General features: G+C 32.4%; 1 protein-coding gene across 5 annotated transcripts in view; it reads right to left on the bottom strand.

Moving 5' to 3' along the window:
- LOC124366333 (reticulophagy regulator 3) overlaps nt 1-12,456 on the bottom strand; it is a 69,955-nt gene that overhangs the window by 40,781 nt on the left and 16,718 nt on the right. The gene's annotated exons all lie outside the window — the stretch shown is intronic.

Below are 12,456 nucleotides of genomic sequence, written 5' to 3'. Positions count from 1 at the left end.
TTACCACAAGAGGCGTCAAATTCAAAACCAAAGGCCAAAAGAGTAAAAGCTGAAGACGAGAAATAGTTTTAGAGCCCAAACCACAAACAGCATTGTATTGAAGGTCTTTAAACATATTCATCCATGAATGTCTTTAAATTTTTCAATCACCGTCAAGTGTTTGTAGATTTTGTGTAAATCTTCACTGAGTTGTGATGGACCTTTAAATCTAATTATGAACCAGTACCTTTATTGATGATTTTAATAACATGTTAAGAAAGTAATCCAAGTACTAACAGTAAACTATATAAACACAATCCAAAAAGGATTTTTTAAATTAAATGAGTATTTTTTAGTGAAAATATTTGTGTTACACATGTTTCAAGTGTTACAGTTTGTGCATAAAGAAAAGTAACTATTGCTTTTTTGGACACAATGATTTCATTACAAAACTATATGTTCCTTTGTGTAATTAACTTAGTTGTTGTAAAAAATGGCAGCACCTCTGACAAAAGTGGTCCAGAGGGCATCTGTAAATTGTATTTTTCATATCATAGTTTCATTTTAAGCCAGTTGTCTCAAATTAAACGTCTCAAAATCCATTCCATACTTAATGCTTTATTTCTGCATAAAAGTTTCCCAAAAGTCTCACTCCTCTCCTCTAGTAACTTTTGAACAGAGATACATGAACCGATATTTAACCAAGCACTAGACACTAAATACTTGCTAAAATGTACAATAAAATGTACACTAAAACTTTTTATTTTACTATCTGGATGATTTCATACTCTGTGCTCATCAGTAGTAGCAGAAAAGGATGAAATAAGAAGTGTTGTTATTATCAAGCTTATTGTGCTTTCAAGACTATAAATGTAAACAAATTGAAAATAGTGATTGAAATTAATGTGGTTGTGCTATCATGAAACAATGTTTACACGGAACAGCTGATTAACATTTAACACACTAATTCAATTGATAACATTTGTTTGCTGCAATGCAACATTAACCCTTTAAGTGGTGCTTACTTTTATGCTTAAATAGTAACCACGTCTTCAGACGTTTAAATATAATCTACCGTAGAGGAGAAATCACTTCTTGAGCCGTTTTCATCAGGAAATATTATGGTTTGGTATATTGTTCTGTTCTTTACTAATTATACCTAAAATATCTAGTAATGACCATACAACTCTTTTGTAGAGGGGCTAGACAATAAAACCACTAATAGTGGTTTATATTTCCTCCAATCATCATTTATACTCTTACTTTGTCTCTATGTCAATAGTGTTGCTATCTTATGTTAAGTTGCGACACTAAAAAGTTCTTTGGTTATCCGCTAGGGTGCATTCATGATGACAGCATGTTATTCATATTTTGTATTGAAAACAGCTTTTCCAATTCGCACCTATTTTATTGTTTAGCTCAGCTTTACAGAGGGGGTTTCCATAGTGACAATGACAACTCAAACTTAATTTTTAACGATATTTTCAACTTTTGAACGTAAAATACATATTTTAATGATCATACATATGATAATGAGTTATATAAAAATAGCATAAAGTGAAAACTCTACTCTTAAGACGTATTTTAGTGTAAAATTAACTACTCCTCCACTTGTTAAACATAATTACTTTTTAAGCTGTGATTACTCCTGAAGAGGTTAAGAGATATGTTAACCAGGGGCCCTAAGAATGTTCATGTAAAATTTCAGTACAATCGGTCTATAACTTTTTTTAATGGATAAAACGGAGACAAACTTGGATGCGCGCGCTTTATTATTAATTAAGAGTATATCTTATGATAATTTTTTTTTTATTTGACTAGTACATTAAATTTAATAAATATTTGAAAATATGAGGTAGAAATCAGTGTTAATTTGACATTGATTGGGTAACTAAATATTGTAAGGCAATTAATTACTTTGTAATTTTCCTGGATGGAGAAAACGTGATTGATACTAAATTAAAAGAAACATAATCTAACAAGTTTTTCAAAAGTGTAAATTTTAAGTGATGGAGCAGGAAAAGGAAATAAAGGCGAGATAGGAGTAGTAAAATTACGGAACAGATGGACAGACGAATAATTGGGGAAAGATTTGTAAATCGTTGTGTGTTTTAATATGAAAACAATAAATTTAATTTTATAATTTCCACATATATTTGTTTTGGAAATTACAAATCTTTATATACACAAATATAGTAAATCTACCAGATCTATCTTTGTGTTTGAAATTGTGTTCTGAGGTTTATTTACCGTTTTATAGTACCAAGACATGAAAGAGAGACGTGAGACACGTTTCTTTATCAATGTTACTCTATCCCCACACTTTACACTCCAAGGGGGTAACAACCTTACGATCTGCAGGGCTTCTTTTGCCGTTTGGCTTCTTTCCAATTGTTTGTTAAACTCCTACTCACACAAACAATTAATATGATTAATTCCTTGAAACCACTCAAAAGAAAGTAAATTTTGAAGTAAAAAACTGGATATATCTTCTTAATAAAAGATTACATTTTACAGTTTGAGGTCCATATGTACCATTCCATCCATCCAACTTTAAATTATGTAGTAAATTATTTAACAAAATTTAAAAAAAAATATAGAATTTAAGATGATTATTCTTTTATAATCTTCACGGTACACCTAGTCAAAATTACTCACAAACACAGGATATTCTAGTTAAATTATTTTTATTAAATGTGGTATCAACCCTAATAAACAATTATTTAAACAAACAAAATATTGTACATAAGTTGCATTTGTGTGAACCGTGATTTTTTTAAATATACAGTAGGGGATACGTACATAATTGAATTGATCAATATTAATATGTATATGACTGGAAATCGAAAATTCATAATGAATATTCAATAATGTACTTTAAAAAACCTAATGTTACAATAGCTATAAGCTCAAATAATTTTAGCCTGAACATAATCAAATGTGTAAATAGTTTCAAACAATCTCTAGAATGTAAAATACGATTAATATTACAATTTTCTTGGATTTTACTATAAATCTTTTAAAATAAATAAATTTTAATTTAAAAATGTATCTTATTTAATAGAGAATCATCTTAGTAAGTAACAGATTGAAGAACAGCATTTTAGAAATTTACGAAAACCACAAATAATGTTTCCATCAATTTAGTGTAATAAGCTTATCTTGCACATACAAGATAAAGGGAATAATTAACAGATTGTTTAGAAATAGCCATTTACATATTTAAACCTTGTTTTTGTTTACACAACATCAAACCTATATTTAACAGTTTGATAACAAATTATATTTAACAAATGTAAGGCAAGAATTTTCTTAACAAAATATGGTGTATTTATTTATTTTTGTAACACACCAAACTAAAAAAGTCTTTTTGTTTTCTATATAGAAAGATGAGAAATGTTACATAAAGACAATAATGAAGTTGTATTGTGCCAGAAATAGATTTAAATTTTAAATTAGGTACTAGTGAATGGAAGCTATTGAATCTGAGGTTAGCCAACAAACAGCTGATTGTGGCTGTATCAACAAACATCAGCTGATAAATAACAACATCTGGTCACATGCCAACCGTTCCTGCGCACAGCACACCGAAACATAACTGATGCTTTCCTTGGCTTCACCTGACAGCATGCAAGCCATCCAGGAGTGTAGCCGACACAACAGTCAACACAATCTACAGTTGATACTTATTTTGGCAAACATCATTCGGTTTAATTTGGACAAAAGAGTCATTGCCATTTTTAGATCGAATGAATAAATTGAAATCAGACTTATTTAAAAACTTAAACTATAAACCTCTCACTAAAGGGTAATGAATTAAATGAAAATGTTTTTGTTTTAAAGTAAAGCAAAGATGTCTTACTTTACCAGGCGAAGTTAGTGCTAAAGCCCAAACAAATAGCTGTTTAGAGGTGGGGTTAGAACTGTTTTATGCTGTTATTCAGTTATGCTGTGTTTAAAGTTGTATTTGAGTTTATCAATCATGCTTTAAGAAATTTCTTGACATCACCAATCAGCATAAGCATCAAAACCACTTTTATTACCAAATGTTACATAAATAGGTGAAAAACAAAACGCAGTGTGCATCAAGCACTTTTAGTCTAGAAATCATTAACATTCAACTGTTGTGTCACTGCTTCTCGTACGGATTACTTTCACATGCTGTACAGTAATGATCTTGTTTGTGTTTTATATTTAATTTAACTTTGTGCATATAACATGGTTTATGCATGTTTGTATATTGTATATTGTATAACTTGACATTGGAATTCCTTTGTTTAACCTTGTTCTTGGATTTTGTTACCTGTAAAATATGGATACAAACTCAATTGAGGAAACATCCTCGTCCATTCCTATAATTCTTTCAATGTGAATGAATTTGTTATCACAGAGAATACAGACTTGCCATCTTTAAGTTTACAATAAGAGAAACACAATAATTAGAGACTGGAAATCAGTCATGTTTGATATTAAAACACAAAAGTAAACAATTCAATACATGGCGATAGACATTTGAAAAATAAAAAAAGTTGTAAGTAAAAGAACACATTATTGTTCCGGTCGCTGTTGTGTTTATATCACAGTGTTTTAGTGGTATATTTATGTTGTGTCATACATTTTGTAAATATTTTCGACATACAATTGTTTCTGTTATATCCATGACTTTGGTGAGTTTATTGCCACATATTTAAAATTTTCTCAAATTTTTGTGCATGTTTAACAAAAAGCCTTGAGGTTTTTGACACCTGATCAAAGCACGTGAATCGTAAAGAAGAAGGTATGTGAACCTACCGTTCTCACTTTTGTTTGGCCAAAGGAATGGTACACTCCTCCTCAGTTCAAGCACACCAGAGATAGTGAAATGTTCCGCCCATGCCTGAGTCTTGCCAAGCTTCATTGAGAAGTTGTTGATGTGTTAAACTTTGTGTCTGTTTTTTTAAATTTAAACTTCTCTATTTTGATCCCAGCTATATTATAATATACTAGGTGTCCATAAAGCCTTAACTAAACGATGTTGAGTAAAATTTGTACTTCAATGAAAATTTACTTGTAGTGATGGTTGAATTGAATACGTTGTTTTCAAAAGCACCCTTATATTCGAATATTGTATCTGCATTGAGTATTTCCAACAGACAAGTCTAGACTTGTCTTACTTCCTTCCCGTAATCCATTGTTTCTTGGTTATTTGGTATTGCCCTGCCAAAAAGGTGGGAAAATCCTTTTTGCCTTTTTGTGCCTCCTACAAACATGTCATACCCATGATTTATGAACTTCAAAAAATAAATATTTGTTTACCTGCTACTTCAGTCCCGTCTGAAAGTTTCTTTTCTACGGCATGTTTTGTCACCAATGAACATAGATATAGATTGAAACAAAAAACCTCAATCTTATTTTGTGTTTAAACAACAACATGAAATAAACATTCTGTTTTGTCTTCATTGTTTACAAATGTATTTATTAATTAAATATTTGTACAATTATACATTTTGTCAAGTTTGAACATTTGTAATTACTTACTCTGAATTGTGAATCTTCCCTTAATTATTCTTTTCATATATATATATATATATATATATATATATATATATATATATATATATATATTCATCTAAAACTCTGCAATGAATATTTGTATATGAATACGAATACAGCTCTTGAATATTGTATTTGAATACTATTAGTCCAAAGGAATGAAATACTGAAGGTTTGAATTCGAATATGTGAATATCCGGGCTGTATTCAAATACTATTCAATTCTCCTATCACTACTTACTTGATGGTTTGGTAGAACCTTATCAAAGAATGTAGGTTGCAACCTTTACTAAAAGATTCTGAAAAGTGAAAAATTACTAGTTTACAAATCTAGCAAATATTTTTAATTTTCATACAAAATTTAAAAACAACGGATAACAATTAAAACTGCACAAAGACATTAACTCTTTGATGGCCAACCAAAGCAGATGTTCAGCAGAGATACGTAACATCGTTTCTACACATACAACCTAAGAATTAAAACTAGCTCACCAAACGGCAAAACATTTAAGACGTCATTTGTTAGAATCCGATGATGAAAAATAACCGAGTAATGTATTAATACGGTTCAAATAAACTTACATCACTATCAATTCTCTTAAATATAACCGCACATCAGTAATATATAATTTTTGGAAGTAAGTTACGTTATACTCATGTCGAACTGTACCCCTAACATAAACTAATTTAGGACATGAATTTGTTTAGGAAAAATATAAACAACCATACTGATGAAAAAATAGTTGTCATAGATCATCTTCATATTTTAAAATGTGTATTAAAAAAAACTTTCTTAATCCAAGGAACAAATCTACTTAATCTAATTGACATGTCAAATGGCTATGACACCGGGCATTTTAATGGCTAGTACAAATTTCCACGGACGTAAAACATCAGTTAAAAAAATTAACAAGTATTTTTATCAATTCAGGTTCCTTCTACAGTCTTCTTTAAAAATGAAGTATGTTTAGCCTAGTTTCTTGTACTTTCAGTTTATATAAAAAAAATTTAGTAGGCCTAAATGACTGATGATCAATGATGACCTTAGTCAAAATATGATCCCAGTAGCCAGTGATTATAGTTACATTACAGATAATGGTGAGAGCAGTAAAACGAACAATACATATTTATTTATCGTTGTTTACACCATCTTATCTATGACAAATACAATACTATTTATACAGCATTATTTTTAAACCACTAACAATACAAGATCACTTCCTTCACATTACCTCAATAATACAACTTGGCCAATGTAACAACAATACTACTTGAGCTGCAGTTCAACTCTATTTAGTCAGTTGAGTTATAATTAAGATTCTGATTATTTTTCACAAAAACACATTTTTTACTGTGTTAAACATTTATTTCAATACACCCATTTATTAATTTTTCAGCTATTACGAATTTTTATATTCATGGGTGGCTTCGCACACAACCTTATAGGATTTTTCATGCGTATGAGCACTCTAGTTCGAGTGAATTATATTTTTGATGCCAATGTTGATTTTGCCTTGTTGTCACAATCATGAAAATATGTAAAAAAAAGTACACCTACCATGACCATGGTATTCATGGCCATTTTAATTTACTCCAGTCCAATTATTTTTGTGTGCCATAGATGATTTCGCCTTGTTTCCTTAATCTAGAAAATATAGCACAGATCTGAGATGCCTACTTCTGTCAATAGATATAACAATTTTTAGATTAATAGTGAATATATAGTTAAACATATATTTTTATCTAAACTTTTATTTTTCTTCTCTGAATATTTTCTTACTCTGTGCTCAGCAGCAGTTGCAGAAAAGGATGAAATAAAAAGTGTTGCTACTCTATGCTTTCACACTATCAATGTAAACAAATTGAAAATAGTGGTTAAATTAATTAAACATATGGTTGTGCTGTAATAAAACAATGTTGACACGGAAAAGTTCAGTACATTTACACAGAACAGACTCTTTCAGTAAGTATTTCACAACTTTTAGAGACCAAGATGAGATTTTTTCGCTACTTTAGAGACCAGTACTTACTCGGAGGGATCATCGAAGTAAGAATAGACCAGCCATATTCATACCACGGACCGTAAGAATGTCCATGTAAAATTTCAGTACAATCAGTTGAATAGTTTACATGATAAAGCTAAATAAAGGCACTTTCACATTTATAATGTTATTAGAATATTGTAAAGGCCCTGCCTTGTTACCTTCAATTACATTCATTTATTAATTACAGCTAAATTAAGTTGCATTCAAATATATTATTATTTTAATACATCTAAACACAGCCCTCATATCTAGATATAATTTGATTGTTGGAAAGAAGAGTGGGTGGGATCATAAAAATTTAAATGGCGTCACACTATATTTATAATAGGGTAACATAGAGGTGTAAAGTGCTTAATCTCACACCTTGAGAATGAGGTTTCAACCACAGACAAGAAAAGATAGTCGACAAGTGCCATGAATGTAGGATGTCACCCCAATGTTTATGACAGGATCACCTTGGAATGTGAAGGGATGAACCCCAGCCTCAACTTCTGAGAAGAATAATACTTTCACCTTGGGAAAAGACCTCAAGAGTCTCACCCCTCAAGTCAGTCTGGTCTTCAACACACTGGGGTGGGGAGCAAAAGCTCTTCACACTACAGATAATTTATTGAGACAGAAGCATCAGCTCTCTGTACATCACATCCATGAGGACGCAAGAGGGCCTTATTGAAATCTTGAAATCGTGTGTGTGCAAACTTTGGATGGGCACCTACTAGAGACCTGAAACTTGGTGCATGGATACCTCTTGGTTCAAAGAAGATAACTACTGAATTTGGTATCAAAAGATCAAAGTGCTGTCTCTCTGTCAGTCTGTTCTGTATGGCAGTTCATGGATACCTCTTGGTCAAAGCTACTGAATTTGGTTTCAAAAGATCAAAGGGCTGTCTCTCTGTTCTGTGCAGTAAAGAGAGGTCATAGATATTGGTTGCATGGATACCTCTTGGTTCAAAGAAGATAACTACTGAATTTGGTTTCTGCTGTGCAGTAAAGATCCTAGATACTTGGTGCATGGATACCTCTTGGTTCAAAGAAGATAACTACTGAATTTGGTTTCAAAAGATCAAAGGGCTGTCTCTCTGTCTGTGCATAAAGAGAGCGTCCTAGATACTTGGTGCATGGATACTTTGGTTCAAAGAAGATAACTACTGAATTTGGTTTCAAAAGATCAAATAGTAAAGAGAGGTCCTAGATACTTGGTGCATGGATACTCTGTCTGTGGTTTCAAAGATCAAAGAGTAAAGAGAGGTCCTAGATACTTGGTGCATGGATACCTCTTCGTTCAAAGAAGATAACTACTGAATTTGGTTTCAAAAGATCAAAGGGCTGTCTATCTGTCTGTGCAGTAAAGAGAGCTAGATACTTGGTGCATGGATACCTCTTGGTTCAAAGAAGATAACTACTGAATTCGGTTTCAAAAGATCAAAGGCTGTATATCTGTAAAGAGGGTCCTAGATACTTGGTGCATGGATCCTCTTCGTTCAAAGAAGATAACTACTGAATTTGGTTTCAAAAGATCAAAGGGCTGTCTACTGTCTGTGCAGTAAAGAGAGGTCCTAGATACTTGGTGCATGGATACCTCTTGGTTCAAAGAAGATAACTACTGAATTTGGTTTTCAAAAGATCAAAGGGCTGTCTATCTGTCTGTGCATATGGTTCTAGATACTTGGTTACAACTACTGAAGGTTTCAAAGATCAAAGGGCTGTCTATCTGTCTGTGCAGTTCCTAGATACTTGGTGCATGGATACCTCTTGGTTCAAAGGATTAACTACTGAATTTGGTTTCAAGATCAAAGGGCTGTCTATCTGTTGTGCAGTAAAGAGAGGTCCTAGATACTTGGTGCATGGATACCTCTTGGTTCAAAGAAGATAACTACTGAATTTGGTTTCAAAAGATAGATCAAAGGGCTGTCTATCTGTCTGTGCAGTAAAGAGAGGTTCTAGATACTTGGTGCATGGATACCTCTTCGTTCAAAGAAGATAACTACTGAATTTGGTTTCAAAAGATCAAAGGGCTGTCTATCTGTCTGTGCAGTAAAGAGAGGTCCTAGATACTTGGTGCATGGATACCTCTTCGTTCAAAGAAGATAACTACTGAATTTGGTTTCAAAAGATCAAAGGGCTGTCTATCTGTCTGTGCAGTAAAGAGAGGTCCTAGATACTTGGTGCATGGATAACCTCTTCGTTCAAAGAAGATAACTACTGAATTTGGTTTCAAAAGATCAAAGGGCTGTCTATCTGTCTGTGCAGTAAAGAGAGGTTCCTAGATACTTGGTGCATGGATACCTCTTCGTTCAAAGAAGATAACTACTGAATTTGGTTTCAAAAGATCAAAGGGCTGTCTATCTGTCTGTGCAGTAAAGAGAGGTTCCTAGATACTTGGTGCATGGATACCTCTTCGTTCAAAGAAGATAACTACTGAATTTGGTTTCAAAAGATCAAAGGGCTGTCTATCTGTCTGTGCAGTAAAGAGAGGTCCTAGATACTTGGTGCATGGATACCTCTTCGTTCAAAGAAGATAACTACTGATTTTGGTTTCAAAAGATCAAAGGGCTGTCTATCTGTCTGTGCAGTAAGAGAGAGGTCCTAGATACTTGGTGCATGGATACCTCTTCGTTCAAAGAAGATAACTACTGAATTTGGTTTCAAAAGATCAAAGGGCTGTCTCTCTGTCTGTGCAGTAAAGAGAGGTCCTAGATACTTGGTTCATGGATACCTCTTGGTTCAAAGAAGATAAACTACTGAATTTGGTTTCAAAAGATCAAAGGGCTGTCTATCTGTCTGTGCAGTAAAGAGAGGTCCTAGATACTTGGTGCATGGATACCTCTTCGTTCAAAGAAGATAACTACTGAATTTGGTTTCAAAAGATCAAAGGGCTGTCTCTCTGTCTGTGCAGTAAAGAGAGGTTCTAGATACTTGGTGCATGGATACCTCTTGGTTCAAAGAAGATAACTACTGATTTTGGTATCAAACGATCAAAGTGCTGTCTCTCTGTTGGTCTGTCTGTGCAGTAAAGAAAGGTCCTAGATACTTGGTGCATGGATAACTCTTGGTTCAAAGAAGATAACTACTGATTTTGGTTTCAAAAGATTACAGGGCTGTCTCTCTGTCAATCCGTCTGAGCAATAACACTTGATAGAAAGGTCCGAGAGATATGGTGCAAGGGTTCCTCTTGAATCAATTCAAGGTCAAAAAGTAAAAGAACAATCCATCTGTCTTTGCGTTTTCTCTTTCGTTACATACTGTCGAGCCCTTCAATACTCTGTTATATCCGTTTATTTTAATTTCGATTAATATAAAGGATCTTAGGGATAGAGATCGTCTTTATTCTGTAAGCATAGAGCTTAGAAATGGTGCCATACAAATTTTACAATTAATAATATGTTTACTAAAAACATAGGGTTTAGATTGACATTGAGTTTACTAAATTGAATGAGTCATAAAAATTGTGGTATAGAGGTAACGAGCTAATATCAAATAATAACCAACTCATGTCTTGTATAAAATAAATCAATAAAATTGTAGTTCAAGTGGTTACAATCAGTTTTAAGTGGATTGACAGTACGTATTTACAAGGCACTGTAATCCTTAATAAATTGCAACTTTGAAAATTGTAATCAAAGCAAAAAATTGACACACTTCCACGAGATAAGATATACATACATCTGCACTGATAACTATATCTATTAACTGCGCACTGAAGGATGACATTACATCATTGTTTCTTACAAAATAACTCCAATCATTTTACTTATTCATTTCAATGACTGAATAACTGTACAAGGTGGGGGATATTGGAAGATATTTGAGACAGGTTATTATTGAAATACGTAAAAAGCCTGCTCATGTTTTAGAGGATTCCATAAAATCCATACAAATTATTAATGGTATATGAACAATGTTTCTCATTTTTCTCAGATCTTTTATATCTGTGTAATACAAAATAGAATATATTTTATCTTTGGTAAAAAGTTAGGTAATAAGGAATGTGTTTTTTTCAAATATTTGGAATCTTTATCTTTTAAAGAAGCTACAGTCAAGTAAAAACAGGATTCCTTCAGAAGGACGTGGACTCCAGATTCCAGAAATAAAGTCTGTGATAGCGTCAAATTCCAGATGCTGCACTAAACGGAAGGTGAAATGGAGCTAACTCAATAGTCACACTGAAAATTCTTGTTTCTAATTGCACAAAAAAATTTCACACCATTCAATTTTCATCGTAAATCGCTTAGTAGGGTGATTGCATTGAAAAAGAGGATGAAAAATATCACAGTTGGTCACTTGTTTTGAATACTGTAATCCATCACAGAGAACAAAACAAATGACATCTGGGAATAGGCAATAACTAGTATTTACTTTTGGGGGTCCTCGGAGTTGCTCAATGTAGCTTTTGGCTGTCATGTATTGTCAGTATTTTCAGCTAAAAATACTAAAGGTAAAATTCTAAACTGTTCGCATAGTTCCCTATAGCAGATGAATGAATAACTGAGAACAAATCTGATATTAATAAACTTAAATTAATTTAATGTGAAGGAAATTTAATCAAAGTTATTAATTTAAACATTTTAAATTCTTTTCAGCATATGTTATCAAAATTATACAATGATATATTATATGGGTGTTGGTACACTTGGATCATAAACCTGATGACAAAGTTCCAACTGACAAGTGCAATATATTTCCTAACTGTATGTTCTAAGAATATTCAAGACATCAGTAGTTGTCTCTGGCAGAAGTTATAAAATACTTATGCATATTGTTTTCAATTTTAGACATACCTGATAACAAAGTTCCAAATGACAAGTGCAATACATTTCCTAACTGAATGTTCTAAGAATATTCAAGACAATAATAGTTGCCCCTGGCAGAGATTATGAAGTATTTGTAGCGTATTGTTTTC

Source organism: Homalodisca vitripennis, chromosome 7, assembly GCF_021130785.1.
Source record: "Homalodisca vitripennis isolate AUS2020 chromosome 7, UT_GWSS_2.1, whole genome shotgun sequence".
NCBI lineage: Eukaryota > Metazoa > Arthropoda > Insecta > Hemiptera > Cicadellidae > Homalodisca > Homalodisca vitripennis.
Note: the sequence above shows the minus strand (reverse complement) of the source record. Positions and strands in the feature narration are given on the sequence as shown.